The 21,085-nt window shown below is 34.0% G+C and overlaps 1 protein-coding gene across 3 annotated transcripts in view; it reads left to right on the top strand.

Annotated features, from left to right (window-relative positions):
- Positions 1-6,618: 6,618 nt before the first annotated feature.
- Positions 6,619-21,085, top strand: part of CDH19 (cadherin 19) — a 93,824-nt gene continuing 79,357 nt past the window's right edge. For all 3 annotated transcript variants that reach the window (XM_062570076.1, XM_062570073.1, XM_062570075.1), the window contains exon 1: positions 6,619-6,744. The gene's annotated coding sequence lies outside the window, so the exon portion shown is untranslated. The remainder of the gene's footprint in view (positions 6,745-21,085) is intronic.

Raw genomic sequence — 21,085 nt, forward strand, 5'->3', positions numbered from 1 at the left:
CCACAAGCTCATCTCAAAGGCTTTTCCCTTCACAATTGTCTTCCAAGCTGTCAGTTTCAGGATTATCATTTAGGCTGTGCTGGTGGGATGCGGAATGAAAGGCTGACATTTGGAAATTCTTCAGACAGGGAATCTTTCATTTTATTTTATTTATTTTGTTTTGTTTTGTTTAATTTCATTTCATTTTAGAATGGAAATTTCACAGGGTTCAATTAAAACAAAAAAGAAACACTTTGACATTTCTGAAAACAAAATATTTCGTTTAGTTTGTTGAGCTTACCCAACAGGGCTATTTTGTGTCACTGAATTGTGTGCATAAATGTGTTTTCCAACTTGGGCTGACCTAGCCACATAAACTCTACACCAATTCTTATACTACAAACACAGCAATGGAGCAGAACACTGGGCTGATGAGTCATTGCTTGTTACTCTTCACCACATTTTATGATAATTCATGACTGAATTATGACTCTCAGTCTAATCTGCATGTACTAGTAGCTGCCAGCCTCTGCAGGAGAATGGTGAGAAACCGTGAACCATTTATTTACAGAAATCAGCTGAATAAATTCTCCTCTTGTGGTGTGATCACCGATATGAGACCTCAGGCTAAGGCAGAGTTGGGATCACATCTCTATTTTGGTTCAGTCTAAACACTGTATAACTATATGGGAGCTCCATTCCTACAGGGAATCACTCTGAAGGTTTTCTTGTTGTATGTTTGCTCCTATCGGTTTTGTCTTCTGACAGGAGTATAAAGGGGAGAGAATAATGTGGTGCCTATACATTATTTTCCAAACATGGTATATTCTACTGTAACGGAGAAAGGGAAGGGAAAGGAGAGGGGAAAGGGAAGAGAAAGGGGAAAACAAAAGGAAAAGGAAACAGAAATGGGGAAGAGGAAAAGGAGAAAAAGGGAAAGAGAAAAGAAGGGGAAGGAGGAGAACAAGGAGGAGAAGGAGAAGATTTCACCTTTGGAAAGGCATGATTATGCTATGATATTCAGATTCTTTTACTAATGCTATGCACCATTTCCACTGACTTTTCACATGTATTACTAAGTAGATACTTATTCTAAGTAATTATGTTTTGCTGTGATTCATTGACTTCTTTTTCCATACAGGAAAAAAAAAAAAATCATAACACAGAAAGCACAGAATCATATAGCGAAAAAAAGTATGCAAACACTGAAGTTGCCAGTAAATCTTAAAACAAACAAATATGATGCAAACAAGTAAGGAGATTTTGAAACTGTTTACAAACATTTCCTTGAGAAGGCATTCTCACTAGTATTGTAAATTAAATGCATGTATTTTTTGTGTTTATATACAATGATTGCAAACTCATTTATAGTTTCTGGTTTCTGTTCCAAAAACTGTGGTTTATAATGCATACTTATGGAAACTGAATTTTAGTTCCAGTGATATTACCAGAGAAAAAGTGAAAAAAAAATCGTTCATTTAAGGAAACATAATTTGGCATAATATACTGTATAGCGACAGGATATTGTTCTAGAGTGTAAAAAACATGTTTGATTTCATTCTATGCACCTCCTGAAGCCCTGCTTCTCCTTCCTTTCCTGGTTCCACTTGGCTCCCCTCAGAGCTGTGTCTTCTTGAAGTGGAATTACCTGACCTGATCTGGGAAGCCTCACATCTGAATCCTCATAAAATCCACATAAAAGGAAAAGGTCTAGTATCAATAATCCAAAAACCTAAAACCCCCACAAACTCACTATCCACTCCTTGGAAAAGACAAAAATATTATGCGTGCTCTAATTGCTTTTGTTCATACTCCACTGCTGCTATTTACAGAGAACCTTCTTCATACCTGACTTTTTATAGAGTTGCGCAGGCTCCACATAGCCTGGAATAATTTTTCTGCTGGGCTTGATGCAAATTACCAATGTCCACTCAAAATAAAACAGGCATGATTTGGCATGGGCAATCTGGGGGCATTGTTGCCCTTGAAGCCTTCAGCTCTTTTTATTTACTTGTTTATCCATCTATGCATCTATTTATTGTACTCTTAATAAATTCAACTTACATTGATATCAGATCAGTATTTGAATAATCTATTTTTTCTATGATATTATTTGCAAAGCCTATCAGTTATTACTTGAAAATTGCAAATGCCATTTATAAAAATACATCAAAGAACAAATCTTCTCTGTTATGATATACCATTAAATATCATAAGCTGCATGTGAAACAACAATATCATAAGCTGCAGGTTAAATAGAGGCCAAAGAAAGATATAAATAACATCCACAATTTTAGTTCGCAGAAACAATGCATTCCTATGCAAAACCTAGCACAGGAGCTAACTCTTAGCATATGTTAAGATGCTGCTTTTGTATAGAGTACTGCTATAGAATTTGGCAGACTTTTGACTAGTTTCACTGAACTTTTTCCAAAGTATGAAGGTTTGTTAGCTAAGTGTTTTCTTTTTTAAAAAATAATTACTTAAGTTTTTTAGATAAAACTGCTACCTCTTATTCTCTGTAAACTAATATATATGTAATTTACGCCTTTGTTTTCACCTTCTTCCAGAAACAAATGCATTCAAAGAAAAAAATCTAGTTTTGCTTTGGATGTAAAGTCTATTTTCTATTCTCTGCCTTATTATAGAAATTCTCCCTCCATTGCATAAAACTGAAAGCTAGACACTGAAATTCCTTTAGACATATATTTTGGGTATTACAGGCCTCAGACATAGGAGAAGCATGATTAAACAGCAAATAAATGACACAGTGGGAAAAGAAGTATTTTTTTCTCTCTCTCTTTCCTTATCAGAGCTTGTCTTCTTTTCTGGTTTTCCAAGAGTTTTCTACAACATAAATAAATAAATAAATAAATAAAAAGAATTGACCTTGTCGGGGGATCTATCTGTATCAGTTGAATTCTCCCGATAATCAAAAATTATTCAAGAAAGAACCATTTAAAGCTTCCTGTCTTCACCTTTACCTGTAGTCCTACTGAATGGACCCTAAGAGAGTGAAATCTGATATCAGTGGAAGTGATCTTTGCCCCTTAAGTAAGCAAACTCAAAGATGAGGATACATTCATCTCCCTGAATAAGAACTGACCCTTTTCTACTCCTATAATTTCAAATTTTTTCTTCTTTCTTCTTCTTCTTCTTTTCCTTTTTTAAAATAAAGTACCTTATTTTGTTTAAAAATAAACAATATGTCTTGGGTTTCCTATGTTACTTTATTTTTGAGTTGGTGAGAAATGGAATAGATTGTCTTAAAAAGGATAATTAACCCTACCAAATGCCTAGGACTGTCTTCCTTCAAGTCATTATGGCAAGAATATGAGCCATAATACACATAAACATACAAAACACAACTGCTTAATCTTATTATACATTCTCATTATATACAATCTCATTATAAATAGAAATTCAACACTAAAAGACGTGAGTAGACATCATTTTACAATTGACCAATGGGTAATCAAACCTCAAACCTGTATAGACATTTTAATCCTACATTTTTTCCTCATTTTTATTACCTTACGTCCAAGCAGTCAGCTAATTTAAGCTAACTAAATATTTTGAATGGATAAAATCCCTATTTTTAATCGCATTAGGGTTTTTTTTTGTTTTTTTTTTAAAAAAAGAACAGTTTGGTTTGAATTCTGAACCTTCTCTCACAACTCCCAATGTCTATATGACAGCTTATTTATTTATTTAGGTAAAATAAAGCTCATCAGCTTTTCAAAATCTTCAGTGAGGATTTGCTCAGGTGATGAGTAAAGATTGTCATATCTTTTTTTGCTCATTCATCTTGATTGCACTACTAATCCTGCTGTCAGCAAGCAACAGACCTCCCCTGTGGAGCAAGATGATGTTAAGCTTTTAACACACCTTGGAGGGAAGCTGTGACAACAGTCAAGGTGACAGTGGCTGCTGAAAGCTACCATATTGCTGAGATCTCTCTCTGCAGGAAATAACATGGTCTGTGAGATCAGTAAAGAGCTAACAGGGTAATTATTTTCCTCAATATGTGACAGTGCAAATTATTTCCTTTGAATGTTAATATCAAAAAAGGCTGCTGGTAATTAAAATGTGCCTGGACAAAGAGAAGTAGAAATTATTCATTACGGGAGAACACTACTGGATATGCACTCCTTTGCTAATAATATCTTCCCAGTGTGTTTTTTTTTGTGTGTATAAACTTACATTTAGATTTAGATTAATTTCCATCTACATTAGTATCCAAAGGGCCATCCTCCACATTGATTATCCATAGATAGACCTGAAAGGCACGAAGAAGACCATGTTTCTTAGATTCAAAGAATCTAACAAAAGGACCTGCTCAGGTTTCATACCTATATTGATAACACGCTAGATAATGTGCTTTCTCCTCAGCTAAGAAATATTTTGTCATAATTTTGAGAATCCACGTTCATATCTAGCTTCTTTTTTTAAGGTGCAGACTTTCTCTTATTGCTGCACACTATCTACCTCCTGTTAAAATTCCCTCATTTGCTAGCCAGTTCATCTCATCTGTTTTTCAAAAAATATTTCTAAGAAATTTACCTTTTTGATTTGCCTCCTACTGCCTATTTCTGTTCCATTCACATGACATATCCTACATAAAGTACATCCTGTGACAAGACTCAGCATTCTCAGTAAATGAGTATATCTTCTTTACCTACTACCAACAGTACTGTTATTCCTTTCTTTCACGTATATCTAGTTAATTCTGACCTTGAGAATGAAATATAACCTCTTCTGGATTTCAAGAAAGTCAGTACAGTCAATAAGAAATATGATTTCCAGGAGGTAAATATCAATACATTGAACTCTAGTCATGCGTCTGTTTCCACAAATCTTAAGAGTCCCTTCCTTTCTTCTTTCTTTCTTTCTTTTTTCTTTTCCTTTTTTTTTTTTTTTTTTTTTTCATTTTTCATCCTCCAGAAGCTATACTGCACCAGTACAGAGCTGATGTCAGACTGTGAACCAAATGTAAGGTACCACTATTCTTACTAAATTACAGCTATTCCTAAACATTCCTGCTTCTAAAAATGAGATGCTTGATAAAAAATGCAGAAGATAGGAAAATGTGATCTTATATTATGGTGATTCCCTCACTCAAATCAAACATCAAGTTTTATAAGGAGAAAACATGATGTTTCATGGTCATGTGCATCATGGACTAAAGTGCTTTAATTAAGAGCACTAGACATAAATCTGGAGTTTTGTCATTTTGTTTTAGATATTTGCTTTAAAAATAAATAAATAAGAAATATTACTAAAAATATGTACATTATTATACCAGAACTCATGTATGTATAAATCAGAGCTCCAACCTTTATAGACTGTTCTATACAGCTGTTGTTCTCTGACCTCACTACCTTATTTAGTGGTGTTTTTTATAATATTAGATATGCTGAAGAAGCACGTATCCTCACCTAGCATCTTTTGTGTTCTGTTCACGAGATTCTGAATGTCTGAATAAGATCTGCAGAGGTAGTCAGAATTCATTTTCCTTCCTTTGCAGAAAAAAATACGTTAAAAGTACATGAAAAAAAGTACGGACAAGAAGTTCTCATCTTCCACCTAAGAATAGTTACTAAATATTCTTCACTACATGAGGAGGAAAAAAGAGGAACAGGTCACTTTTCTCAAGAAATCAACATTTTCTATTTAAAGCAGGAAATTTCAAGAGTCTGTTGGTTGAAAACATATTTACTCCCTAAGCTGCCAATTTCATAAAGTGAAAATATAAAACTACTTAGTAAATCATTTTTCTAGTTTATCATTAACAAAATGTTAAGCATAAAAAAACATAATGTTTGTTGTTTTAACATTTAAGCCCTTTTTTTTTGGGGGGGGGGGGGTTGAATTTAATACTTGTGTAACTCTAAGAACTAAGTTATCAGACCACAAATGTAAGCCAACCATAATCATTGCAGAAGTATTACTGTTATCTATAGTTCTTAAACATGTTCCAAAGAACCTTAATTTCTTTCTAATCAATATTTGTATTACTAGTCAAAATTCCTAAATTGACTTAATATAAAACTTAATTTCTATGAAAATATTATAACATGTTGCATGATTTTTACACAAGATTTTGAGGGGAGTTTTCATTTTTTTTTCTTTTCTGAAGATTACATAATTAACTTATTTAGTTGATTTAAAAAAGAACAATCTAGTTAAAGGAAGGGAAAAAAAGACAGCTATAGAAACTCTCTTCTTTTACTAACTTTTGTGACAACTCTAAATTGATCACTTGTTTCCCTGACTAATCTCTAAGCATAGGGCATGTCCCTTTCACTTGCAAAATACTCTCACACAAGATGAATTACCTTCTTACCACCTTGGTTACTTGCCAGGGAGTACTTTATTTTTCCACAAGGAAAAAGAAAATCAGCTTGTATTTTGCTTGCTAGAGCCTTCTGCATTTTAATTCTGAACTCTGAATGAACATCAGAGAGGCCTTATGATGTTTTGCACAAAAGTGCCTGTGTTCATAGTTTTCCTTTTTTTCTTTTCTTTTTTTTTTTTTTTTTTTTTTCCACTCAGGGCACCCAAAATAGCATGCAGTAAGCAGTGTCGTACTGTGAGTTTTCAAAACTAAAAGCAGAAGTGACTTACTCCAGCAGGAAGCTGTAACTCCTAAAGCTTTCTAAGGATCTGTGAAGTGAAGAACTGCTTATTTCTCTTCATTGGATGTTTAATGTGAATTTTAAGCTATCCATTTCTTTAAACCTTGAAGGTCCTGGGGTTACACAGGTAAGATCTTGATCTTTTTTCTTCATTATCTTCACCAATGAAATTTAAAATATGTAGCTAGTTGTCACTAGTCTAAATTCCAAGAAAGGCAACGACAAAACTAGAAGCTACTCAAAATCTCTAGAGAGATAAAACTACTTTTGTTGTTTCCTCAGAATCTAACTTCCATAGCTGTAGAAATCTAACTTTCTAAGCTGGATTCACCAGATGAAACTTGCTTTTTTTCTGAGGCTAACATCAAGATGACTAGAAAGTCACCTGCTGTCTTATAGAAACACTTAGAAATGCTCCTTGACTTTGTATTCTGTGTTCTACTGCAGTAATAAGCTTTTTCTTTTTTTCTTTTCTTTTTTTGTCTTAGCTTTACATGCACACTTCTGTTCCCATTTCAGTTTAAAATCCCACATCTGGCAAATGAATTGTCCTTCACATCATCAAAAAAGAAAAAAAAAAAGAAAAGAAAGCTTTGTTTTTATTCGATAACAAGCGTAAAATAGCAAATAGTTAATGAGCAAGATGTTCAAACAATAGTACAGTATACTATCAAAATATTTTTTGCATGTTTATTCTTTGTACTTGCTACTAGCGGGCACAACTACAGTTTATTTTTCATATTCAAACTTTCCATTTAGAATATTTTGAGATTAAAACCCTAGAATATAGCCAAAGACATTTAAGAACTGTTGACAAGTCATTAAAATACAAAATGTCCATCAGTTTCTTCAGTTCTGTGAATCATCTTGGTATGAAACCACCAGGAATAATATGGCTTTTGGACTATATCGTTATTTTACAATATATAGTAATTTAAATTCAGTTGTCACAAATGCACTATTGCATAGATACACTATTTATAATTCATACCTGAGTGTGTGTACATATATATATATACACATATATGTATATACATATATATATGTATGTATATTTCTGTGGACTCAATTGTAAAAATTATATTGATATGTTTCAACAGTCAGTAAGTCTTTGTAAGAAGTGCTGGACCAAGCATTTACATAAAATGGATAAAAGGTTATGTCTGGAGTTCAGACTTCTTCATTGACTAAAAAATGTATCAGAATAACTACAAGCAGACACTGAAAAACCATTACTAGAATCATTTTTAAGTAAAGGATGATAAGAAAGATGACTTTGCCCTCTATATACTCTGAGAAAAATAACTTAAACTTGAAGAAAAAATTAGAAATCTACAGAAAGCAGCACATGTTTAGAATCAAAGAGTAACTATTTTGACATAATATTAGATAATTTTTAAAGTTCTAATGAAAATTTTATATTCAGACCTGCTATAATGTAAAATATCTTACAGCAAATTAAAAATGTTTTATCTCTGTTTCAGAAATGATTAAAAATTACTAACCACAGAGAGAAATATTATCCAATATCAGTATATCTTGACAACAAAATAATAAGGGAGTATGTGATATGGTGTATAGGTAGATTTTTAATGATGTCTATGGTTTAGGCTACCTGTTACTTTTCATTGTAGCTCTTTGGGCTGAAATTTTCATTTTTTAGCCTTTGTATCAGGTTGACTATAAATACTCCTGGAAGTTTCTTGTTTAACTCTAATCAGGAAGATCTGACTATTTCTTAGAATCAGTTTAACTGAAAATAAGGAGTTTTGTGAACAGCTCTAACAATACAAAAGGTAATCCAGAATTACAGTGTTAATTCTGTTACAGCTGAAAAAACGTTAGTCTCATTTTACTCACATTGCAGTCACGAAAAGTTTTGATTTCTACCACAGGCTGTAAAACAAGTTCCATAATTATCCTTTAATTTTCCCAATATTTTAATTATGTTCCTAAAAGCTCTTGCCCCTACATGACACTAAATGGAAGAAAGACATAAAGAAATGTCTTTCTTATCCCTCCCTTCAGCCTGTTCAGCCCACAAAATACTTGTTTCTGAAGATAAACTATTTTAGAGGCTGGAGACTACAGGCTGTAGTCTGCTGTCCTGACTACAGCAGCCCTGAGTATTGCGGAAGTAGTTTTGTCAGGTCCTGTTAAGCAGGCAAGGTAGGTACGTGTGCTTTAGAGAGGAAGCTAATGAGGACCGAGTAGGGTGAGCAAGACCTCATGGGGCAGAACTGGGAGCACAAGCACGCTTTGGATGCCCAGATCCAGGTCTCTTCTTTGCATTCAAATGGCCTGTAGCAGAAAAAGAATTCCTATTCTAAGGAAATGCTAACAAGCTGTAATTGCTAACAGTATTTGCAAAAGACATTGCTCTTAGGCCTTTTCACAGACATAGTGGAGATCCTATATATGCAAGGTGAGGTTAAATGAGAATCTCTCAACCAAAAGCTATTGATTTAATTTTTATGTCCTTCTCTTTTTGAGACAATAGCATGGGAATCATTCAGATAAACGGCATAAAAATATTCGACTGAGGGGGAAAAAAAAACTTCAATGAAAGATTATTCTTGTGTGTCAGATATAATAATGCAACTGAAAATATGGCAATGCATGAAATAAAATTGCTAAGATTATCTGCATGGAGGCACGTAAGATATCTATATTCTGATACAATGTTAATTATTTGAGGCCATTCTTTTTCACATTGGCACTATTGGTATTTTCCAACTTATGTGTGACAGATGTTACAACTTAAGAAACACTAACTAACCATCAGAGAAAGTGTAAGCTGTGTTTATTTTTGCCATTTTAAGATTTTCCTTTTTTACTTTTTACATGATATTATGACATATTGGAAGCCAAAACCTATCCTACAAGAGTAAATTATAAACTAGAAATAAAAGAATAATTGAATTCAATGTGACTGAGCACTGGCTTGAAGAATTTATTGTGATTTAGATCTATTTAGGATAAATTCTCTCCACAAAATCAACTCTTTTCCAGTATTTTACACATATTTAAGTGATAAATAACATGAGTTTGAAATAGAAATTCAAAGTTCTTCTTGATGTTTCATTCTTCTTGGCAATTTTATGTTTAACATTCTATTTTTGCAATTACATTAAACATGAATAGCAATTTGAAATATCCTGCCCTCATTCACATACAGCATAAAGAACATTTGTGGCTATTCATTGTCAGCACTCTTATGGTGTAGCCAATTGCTGCATTCTTTTAAAATAAAAGGTGTTAAAAGGGATAATGCTTGGCAAATGGAAAGCAGACTACAGTTAGTCTCTTTTCTTCATCGCATACACAGTGCTTTCTCTGCAGAGAAACTTTTCAGAATGGTGAATAGGACATGTAGAATAATTGATGATAGGAACAATTCACATTGCAATATGTTATATTTTTCGCATCCCACAGTTTGTAAGTCTAAGTAGGATATCCTTATATGTAAAGGCCATCTTGCAAAAATGGTCAAAAAAATAAATAAATAAAAAGATTCTACACAGGAAATTTCATTTACTTATTGTCTCTTTAGCTACTTGAAAATGTTAAACCACATATCAGAATTAAAATTTATCAGAAGGTATGAAAAAGAGCTATATCATATATTACTTTCTAAATGGAGCATTGTTCACTGAATGTGGTCACAAGTGAGCAGAACCCACTTCCTGGGAGCTTTATTCATGGTGACCAAACTTACATGAGAACATCAGAAACATGAGATGTGAATCTCTGTTAAACCTGATCTCTGATTTCTGAATGACTGGAAGAACTCTGACAGTTTCCATAAGTGAATTAAGAAATTGTATAAATAAAGCAGAGAAAATCATGGCTTAGCATCATGTTATGATTTATATAATCCAAAATATTCTAAATATTCTCTATATATTTGGGGAAGTTCTATTGCAAAGTAATATAAACACACACACCTATACAGAGAGTCATGTTCTGTTGTATATTGTCATGAGGTTTATCAATGTGCAAACTGCTACAGAAGCTTTCTAGTGCTTATTTGTATGTATTTGTGAGAAGATGGACAAGACTAGAAGAAGTCATAACTGTTTTTTAGGCATTATTCATGGCATGGAGTTGATACAAAATAGGAAATTAACTCTGTACAGTGCAAATTCCTTCTCTTTCTTTCCATCAGATAAAGAACATAAAAAGAGGCCACATTGCCCAAGAATTCTTCATCATTGTGGAAGCCTTTATTCAGGCCTTGGTGGTGAAATTACATTTTTCGAGCATAGAGAACTACAACAGAGTAACTCGATAATTAAATCAGAATTTAATTTGTTGAGAAAGGCATAAAAAGGAAAAGGGACAGGATTCCAATTAAATTTAATGGGGTTTACCTAACTCTGACTTTCTAAAAAATCATTCTTATATGTGTTTATTTAAAGTTAATTTGGGTCCTTCCTTACTGAAATTACTAGACAGTGACCTCAATGGTAACAGAGTTATCTTTAAAAAATGTTATGAGAAACTAGGATTTTTACCCATAAAACTACAAAATGAGACAGTTTGCTTTTGAATGCTGAAAGATGAAGTTTTCTGTAACTATTTTGATATTAGATAGCTTCAGCCATAGAATGTCTTCCAAGCTTGTGAAAATCATTATCTTTTCCCCACAATATCAGAAGTAATGGAAATAGCTACAGTCTCCTCACACAATCCTACTTTGCTTAACGGAGATAGGAAATGGTGTCAGTTGAAGCCCTGATTTTTTACCATTCCCTTCTTTTTACAAAATGACACTATTTCCATTTTGGCACTTTCTTTAAGTGGAAAGGTGCTGTTAAAGGGACTGTCAAAGGAACTAAATTATAGAGTATGGATATAGGGTAAAATACCTGGATCCCGGATGAGGTACCAAGCAGTCATGCTGCCTCAGAAAGTGAGCTCTACACATAGGTCAATTCACAACACAGTTCCCAGTCTTCCTGGCATCCCTCAGAGTGCATAGAAAATTTCAGGGAGAGAATGGAGGAAGAAAAGTATATGTGCTAACATGATGTGGACTAAAACCCTTGCTTTTGCCAGCAGTTTGGAAAAGCAGTGCTAGTTTCAGTTACTGCCTGTCCATCTTCCAAGGACTGATCTCTCACTCTTTTTCTCCATGAGATGCAGATAGCTGTCGGAGATGATAAAGGGCACGGCTGATGCTCTTTTTATGTATCACTGTGATATATATTGGCTAGGCCAAAATTTACCCGTAACAGTAATTCCCAATGGTAGATGAGCTAGAGTGATTTATGTTACTTTATATCCCACAATGTGCCCTTGGAAAATAAAAAGACATCTCCAGACAAATTAAGACGACAACCAGCCTTACGTAACAAAAATGTGGTAAGCGTATTGGTTTTCCCATAACATCAGATTTAACATATAAATTGAATTGGTTTCAAATGCCAGATCATTAGATAGCTGGAGTACACAGCTATTTTCATAAAAGGCTGACCCATGAAATATACAAATAGCATTTGGAAATGTCACATAAAGATAAACTGTGCGGATTGCTCAACTTTTCATATGCACCTTTTCAAAAGTGTGCTAATGTTAAAAAATTAGACCCATTTTCTGGTGCCTCACATATGATATTATTCTACTCTAACGCGTCAGACACTCAGCTTTTTTTTTTAATAAGTGATGCTCTTATGAAAAGCTTTTCTCCCACTTAAGGATTAAGGGAAAACAGAATCTAGACACAAGGACTGTCATTGTTTAAGACCAGTTGGACCATGGGGACTAAATGGACTCAGTTACCAAAACATTTTAATCACAACTACATGCAAATTGTTTGAATAACATGACTCCCATTGTTCTGGCAGGAGGGATGGCAAGGTCCAGGAGAGGATGTGGGCAGGTTGGCACAGCTGTCCCAGCCGCAGGGTGCACAGTCAGGGCATAGGGCCCATGGAGCCCCGGGGGTCTCTCCAGGGCTCTCTCGTGGTCCTCCCCCCCCGGTAGGTCAGGGGTACTCTACAGGTATACCTGCAGTCTCTCCCCCCATATCCCTGCAGTGTCTATAGCTAATGTGGTGGTTCTGCAAGCTGAATGCAGTGGGGGGTGTCTGTTACTCACAGGTGTTTACTCCAGGGCAGATGCTGAAATATCTGCTCTCAACAGGACAAGTTAATTCGATTCAATCATTTAAATTCAATTTCAATCATCAAAATTACCCACAGGCATATCTACCTGCTCCTAATAATCCAATGTTAACAAATTGATTTCCAATTAGCAACACCTTTTTACACAAAAAATCTCAGGGCCTCTCCATATATTCTCCTAAATCTCCGTAAGCATACTGCATATGTTTGGAGAATGTGAAGCGTATGGATTGAATAACAAACTTACGTTGACTACCTACAGCAAAGCAAGAGCAATAGATATTACCCAAATACACTGTCTGTAAGTATGGGTTTGCTGCCTGTATGAAGCATTCAGATAAGCCCTGAAATATAAATTTATAATAATGTTTTTCACATATAGAACAGAAACTGGAAAGGTAAATAATTCAGAGTGATGAGTAATTGGTAAGTTGTCATAAATCCTTGCTCTTCTGTTCTGTTTTCTGCTAGGTAGCTTTTCCAAAATAATAGCTGATTTCCAAGTAGAGCAACACTGCATAAGTCTGAGTTACTATAACCTAAGTCAGTCCATTTAACTTCTAAAGAAAATAAGGCTACACTGGACAAGTATTGCATCATAAAAGTGATAGACTATACTTGGAGTGTTACTATTCATAAAAGTGAGAAAGAGAAAAAATACATACTTTTTCAAGAGGATATATAAAGCTAAACTCCAGTGGTATAATTTTGGTAGCATTTTACAGAAAACAACTTGAGATTTCTAGGAAATTGCAACTTTTGTGTTTAGAAGAATTGTGTGGCTTTTTTTAAAAAAATATTTTAATGCTAGTTATGCTAGAACAATGCTCATTACACCTGAAAGGGGGTGGGGGGAAGATGAGCCTTTTACATGCTCAAGTAGAGAAACCTATTGCAGGAGGGACTGGTTATCACTAAATGATTGAAAAGCAGCTTACTAGAGTATTGTATTCACTTGTGAAGCCTGAAAAATGTGAGTTAATATATGTGTGATAAAAGCACAGAAATTTATAACGTGTGGAAATGTAGAAGACTTAGTTTTCCTTTTTTATAACCAAAAGAAACATTTTTATTTTATTTTTCTACTATAAAATAGTATCTATGATGTATGTGTAATGGTAAGATTATAGTAAGATATTGTAGTGGTGTGACACTATTAGTACGATAATAATCATACTAACCATAAATCATTCTAATCCTTTGGAGGGAAAATATTCTGATAATCTATGATAAGGTAGGGTTTCAAAACACATGAGAAGATTTCTGGAATAAATTTATTTTATATTTTATATATATGCACACTGGAAAATGTGAAAAGATGCCCATTCCTTTGGTACTGTTATACCAAATATATGCAAGAGGGACATTATCGACAAACAAAATTGTTTATAGAAAGTACTTATTTTATGTTTCAGTGTCACCATTCTACAATTTTACAGAGTTCCAAATGTCATTTCAGATGAAATCTAAATTATGTTTATTCTGGTCTAATTGACTTTAACTGAAATCATCCAACTTTACCTAAAGTGCAAAATATGAGACAGGAACTGAGTGCTATACTCCTAACATGAATTCAGAAGTGAAAAAAAAACAAAAACAAAAAAAATCCTTGCTCAGAAATTGGATATTTCTGTGAAGATGATTGTAACGTACAGAATTAAGTTCATCTGACCTGATTGCACATATCTAACAGAAAAATTATTTGTTCAGGTTAATTATCAAGATCTTCTGTAGAGGGGGAGAAAAAAAGAGGGTAATTTAGACTGCTTAGTTATCTTTCTTAAAATAGAATAAAACACAGATGCCTGTCTCTTTCTATTGACTGTTGAGGGGGCCTATGTAGGTGTGTTACACTAGATTTCTAACTTTTGCTGTTTTAAATAATAAATCAAACCCTAAGAAAACATGGGAGCCTCAGGCTTTGTATTATTAAAAAACAAAAAGACAAAAAAACAACAAAAAAAACACAAACAATAAAAACCCACTAATCATGTCATAAGCAATAATCATTTACAGGCATGGAAATAATATAGATGACCTCTTAGGTTATTAGCAGGCCTATAACATCGATGAGTCTGTAACAAACACTGTAGGATCTTTAATTCTTATTATGTTTTGCTCTTCCCATAACAAAATTAATTTTTCCACCTCATTTAAAAGCTGTGGTTATTAGATACTGATTCTACGAGTAGAATTAATTCATACAAATTTTACTAGTAAAAGGTAATATTATTGGGATAAATAAAGTTAAAAAATAAAATGAAACATTTTGGTCACATTAAGTTTAGCTGAGGGTCTGATATATCTTGTCAAAGTGGCAGTGGCTACCTGTGGAGAAGCGCTGGTTATTTTTTACTCAGCAGAAACTGTGAATAAGTTTGATTTAACTGAGGCAGAGAGGCTGCAAATTGATTTCTTGATTCATTTAGGACACAGGTAGAGGTAGCATACAGAAAACCGTAGAGAGAGAAGAGGACAGCGTTATTATTTCCTTCTTTAATAGGTGCAAAAGGCTCGAGGTCCGTCAAGCGGCGGCGAGTCCGCCTGTGGAAAAGGCGGCGCACGGTATTTGCCAGTCAGACGCATTGATTGCTTGTGGCAAGGGAGAACCGTAGGTGACAGCCTCAGCAGCCCCTGGTGGCTTGCGTCCTCCCGCAGCTGGGGGAGTGGGATAACCAGCAGCTCGCCCGGCCCTGCTGCAGTCATGCCGCGCAGCCCGAGCGTGCAGGCTGCCGCCGACCGGCTGAGAGATTACGGGAGGTTTGGTTAATCACGGGCTGCTCAGTGGTGCACGGTATTGCTTCACTAAGTTAGCAGATCTGGTTCAAAATTAGTGTTAGGTGAAAGTTATACATATTCCCACGCCTATTTCAAGGGAAAGTGGGGGGGAAAAAAAAGAAAGAAAGAAAAAAAAAAAGAAAAAAGAAAATGAATTTAAAGAACACAAGTCTTTCCAAGTTTTGAAAAAAAAATAAAAAGCTAAATAGTCTGGTCTTCATACATGAAAAATGCCAATGTATTTTTAAGCTGTGGTAACAAAATGCCATGGAAACAATTTGATAAAGAAGAGAAGCTAAATTAAAGGGGCCTGCACTGAAGTTATAATGACTTAAAGACCTTTAGAGGACAACCTCAACAGTAGTTTCTTTAGAAGTTCAGGCCTTCCCTATAAGTGAGCTAGCTATAGATGTATATCAATAATTTGCATAGAGATAGTGTTTACCACTATTCATAATTTTTGTTTTTTAAATATACTTAAAGACTTGATTAGGAGTGTATTAAAAAAAACGAATCTGATTGCTTGATCATTCAGATTGCATTTAATTACTTAATTTACAAATATAATTTGGTGAGATGGGGGATTTTTTACAAGTCTAAAGCCTGAATGTATAGTGATATTATACTCTATTAATAGTGTGCTAAAAAAACATAATTTCTAGCCTGAGAAATAATTTTACATTTTGAACTTCTGAAATACTTAAAAAAAAAAAAAAAAAAAATGCAGTAACTGTGTATACATATGTATATATTTAGTTAGTTAGTACTTCTAATATTCATAGTATGCCTACTCTGTCATTTCTAGATCTATGATAAAGAAAGCAAAATGGTGATACTTAACATCTTGGATCCTTGCTATGAGTTGTGTTGATGGTAGGGGAATCTTTTACCAGAATAACCATTTGCTGATAATCTTTGGCAAAGTCTATAAAGTTTAATTCACTTCATTAAACTCAAACCAGTCAAAGACCTCTTTCTATAAGGAATAAACAGGTCAGGAAAATTTTGATTATCAACTGTGCTTGATATCAAGTGGTTAGACTCCGTGTACCTTCTATCTTATACTGGATATCGTACAGAGCCAATCTCCGTGATACTTAGATATCAATTAGAATATTGTGCTAAAGCCTGTCAAAAGACATTAGCTTGAAATATTAATTTCCTTGCAGTTCTTTTCATGTCTGCTTTCTACATAGAAAAACAAGCAATTGAAGGTATATAGTTCCAACCTACACATTATTTTTATGTTTGAAATATTATCCTCACATTCTAAAAGGTGAGCACTTGTATTTAGGTGTAAGGAGATTTCTAGTAGTTCTTAGACTCTGTGCTAGGATAATGAACAATTCAAACACTATGCTTGGAGAAGCCCATGACCCGAAGACATTAACCCTAGCCTTGAACAGAAACAGCACCATCTTTAGTAAGGAGCTGAGGCCATAAACATGCTGTAAGCATCCCAGCCACTCTCCTTCACTATCGTGCTGTTTCTGCCTTAGAACCTTCTCTTCTATTATACTGACAAAAGTGCAAAGCAACCTGGCAAAAAAGGGAGGAAAAAAAAAACGGAAAAAGAAAGAAAAAAGAGAGAGGAAAAAAAAGGGAGAAAAAAGGAAAAAATGGGAAGGGAAGGGAAAGGAAAGGAAGGGAAGGGAAGGAAAAAGGGGGGGAGGAGGTTTCTGTTGTTGTTTGCTCAATTCATAAATACAAATTCTCAATTCATAGGTTCAAACAGCAAGAGAGGTTGACTACAGGCAACAAATGCGACAGTGATAGAAGAGAAGGAAAAGTCAGTCTAAACTGTCATGGTACTACTGGCGAGAATAATTAAATAAATAAATAAACTAGACCTTTAAGAGGATTGCAGAAGTGTAAGGTAGAAATTTGAGGGGGTGAAAAGAGGCCTGCTTACAATTCATATGCCAGTTAGGGCAAAAAACACAGAATTTTTTAATGTAAAACAATTTTCTGGTGAGAGAAAGAGCTCTTCAGAGTGAAATACTTTCATTACAGATGAATTATGTGACCTGTTTACTAGATCAGGTCCTGTTTCCACAGAGATGGTACTGTAAATCCAAATAGATTGGATTGCCATAATCTTGATAATAGATCATATTTTGTTTTAAGATTGCCTTTTCACAAAGCCTGCTTGGTCTCTATTTGATTCTTGCTTCAGATAGTTCAGCATCTGGTTTGACATCAATATATGAAAAACATCTATTGATAAGATCTGCAGTTAAATATACCCTCTTCTGCTGTGAGTATGAACCAATTGTTTCTCTATGAGACATCGCTTATTCAAAATTTGTATTATTCTCTGTTCAACAGAGGAAGATAATACTAGACATTTCAGAGAATTTGACCAGCTTGGAATTTTTCAACCTTCAAACAACTCAGAGTTGTTCAGGGTATTCTTCTTTTAAGCTAATTGCAATTTTAAGCAACAGTTCTGTTCCATTTATTCATTTTAAATATTATTGTATGTATTCTGTAAAACTTGCTGTATATCAAGCAGAAAATAGTAAGACATCCTGAAAGTCAAATTCAGAAGACATAAGATCATTTACCTATTCCCTGTTCTAGTTGGCATTTTATCTCTTTTCTTTCAGAGAAAGCATGTAAATAGTTCATATATTTGTTTTAATTTTACCTAATTTCTCTTGACATTATTTCTCTTTCATCAATGTGTAAAGTTAACACAGTAGACTTAGTTACTCTGTATGTATTGTTTATTTTCTTGTTTACCTAAGAAAGTTTTAAACCTTATATTTATTTATTGGGAAAGTTATACTTTCTACCCAGTGTTTTTTTTTCCCTCATGCTACTATCCAAGCACTCTTTCTTAGACAACCATTCTGACCTCTTCCCAGAGCGTGTGATTTCTGTGACTTTCTTAAGACATCATAATACTGCTCCAATACACTGTCCTTGCTTTTATACTTTGTTACTGCACAACTCTGGGGGTGAAATAGTACCCCCAGTATAATATAATAATATTAGTATAGTATTTATATTAGATAGTATAATAATATCAACAACATACATTTTGAATCGTACTTCAGTTAAGGCTGAGGAGGTCACAAAAGTAATTTAAAGTAGAATGAGAGGGTAAATGTGCAGAATTTACCTTCATGGCTGAAAGTTGGCAACAACTGAAAAACTCAAGACTAAAATATTTTTAGTGCTTTTTTTGTACATCCATTTTTTTGTAGGAAAACTGTAAGAACATGGAGTAAGTTCAGGCTATCTCGCTACACTAATTTTCAGCAGTCATTTGAATATTTTCTGCTCAGCTTTTTTTAACAAGGTAGTAGTGGAATTGTGATGCACCACTGAATGAAGTTTCAGTACATAGTAACTGAGAACATCTTTGTATTTTGTAAATACTTTGCATATGAAAATGTGCTTCCGTTCATTGCAGTGGTTTATGATGTCCTTCGTGAAAGCAGTTATAAATATTTCTGGGGACTGGGACACTGATTTCTGAGCTGTTTTTTAACTCTGAACTTCTAGAAGACCAATACTTTCTTCAAAAAACAGATACTTTTTTCAAAAAGACAGAATACTTTCTTTAAAATTAACCCTTGCTGTTCAAAGCATAATAGGCACACACACACACACACACAAAAGGTCATATAGACTTTAACAACCTTTGAGAAAATGAACACACAAACAAACAAAATATATATAAATTAATTTTATTTTAGAATTGCTGAATTATAAGACTTCTAGTGAAAGCACTTTCAAAAAAATGGACATCTGAAAAATCAAAAATGTGCTGTGTAGGCATGATATAGAAGTATAGTAGTGTATTGAAGGGAGATGAGAGTCAACCTATCATTAAAGTAGCTGCTATGTTATCCTGTACCAGTTATGGAAACTTCCTAGTCAAAGTAGAATTTACCTAAATTGGCAAAATTACCTAATTGGCAAAAAGAAACAAACAATCAATTATTTATTATTAGGACAAAAATTGAAATTTAGGCTGGTGTTGTGTCTGACCCTTCCCTGTTTTCTTTCACTTCAGCTCTCATCTTCTTTTTATTTTTCTGAATAGATTTCAGCATCCTGTTCTCTCATATCCCATTTATCACCTATTTACAAGAACTGTGCAAGAATCTATAATAGGACCCAAACCACAGGGAACTGTAGAAGATAGCCAGCATGACAAGAAATGTAAATCTAGTAATAAAATCTAAAAGCATGATGAGCAGTGGAATTCCACCCAGGGAGAAATATAGGTATCAATCTGCTCTTGAATTAAATGTGCAGGGAAAATTTTCAGGTTCAACACCTTGCTGAAAGATGGCACTAGAATTAAAATGTACAAAAAGAATGAAATAAAGCAACATAAAATAAAATAAAGCTGTAGTTGCAATTCCCATCTGGGCTGTTCATTTCACACTTGCAGGATTAAAATGAATAACTGATGTACTCAGGAATCTCATGAAAAAGAACTGCAGAATTCATTAATCTAGGGAATTAAATTATATAGCATTGGTTCTGTAAGATGTTGAAGTTATAGGTTGAGGCAATGATTAAAAGATCTTTTCTATCCATTTACTAATGCAAAGTTACAACAAGATATTTATGATATCTATATTTACTAGTGTTATTTAAGAAAGTTATGGTACAGCAGGCCTGGCTGATGATTCTAATCTGTCCAATTGCTAAATGTTGCATAAGGCAGAAAGTAAGGGGAAAGAGGGTAAAATCAAGCGGACTGAGAAAAATATGTCTGTAATCTGTTAGTGGGTGATCTCAATTCAATTTACAGTAAAAGATTTTCAGATTGAGATCAAGAAGTTGAGAAGCTGAGTCTTTTCTGAACTCAGTAAATATATCTTTTTTTATTATTATTTAGTTTTGACATATCCCATCTTGATACTACCTAGTGTAACAGGTGTCTATGTCACACTCTTGTTTTAATGCAATAGAATGCAGTACCCCTTAATAAATCACACTGTGGCATAATGATATGATTTATAAGACATACTTTAAGAGACTTTTCATAGTCTTGCTCCACAACCTGTTATCTGAGCAGCATCCCTAAAATTTATATGCATGAACATGGAAAAAATGACAATAGACTACAGGCCAACTGTTTTCACTGTATTGCAAAAGTGCACTGTCCTCTGTTACTGTGAATCTACGCTATTTTAATGGAGCTTAAGAAGTCATTTAAGGATACTTCTTCAAAATAAACCATCCATAAATAACATAATGCCTAACCTGTCTTGACCTGGAAAGCACTACTGTTACCAAACCATGGTTTCTTGTCCCTTTTCATTCCCCTTGACTTTTTGACTGGCTTACTGTCACACAACTACCTTTGAAACGGCATGGGGCAATCGAGCCCATTTTTCACTATTAAGGAATTGACACCTATTTATTAAATATATATATATAATCCATTAGCAGTGGACTTTCTGGACATAAATAATTTAAAACCATTACTGTCTGCAGGATATGAGTTCTGGCTTATATAAACTGGTGAATTATGTCTTTGTCCAACCAGTTACTATGGCAACTTTACGGACTGCCCAGTTCAGCTGGTTTGTA

This window comes from Rhea pennata, chromosome 2, assembly GCF_028389875.1.
Source record: "Rhea pennata isolate bPtePen1 chromosome 2, bPtePen1.pri, whole genome shotgun sequence".
NCBI classification, from domain to species: Eukaryota; Metazoa; Chordata; class Aves; order Rheiformes; family Rheidae; genus Rhea; species Rhea pennata.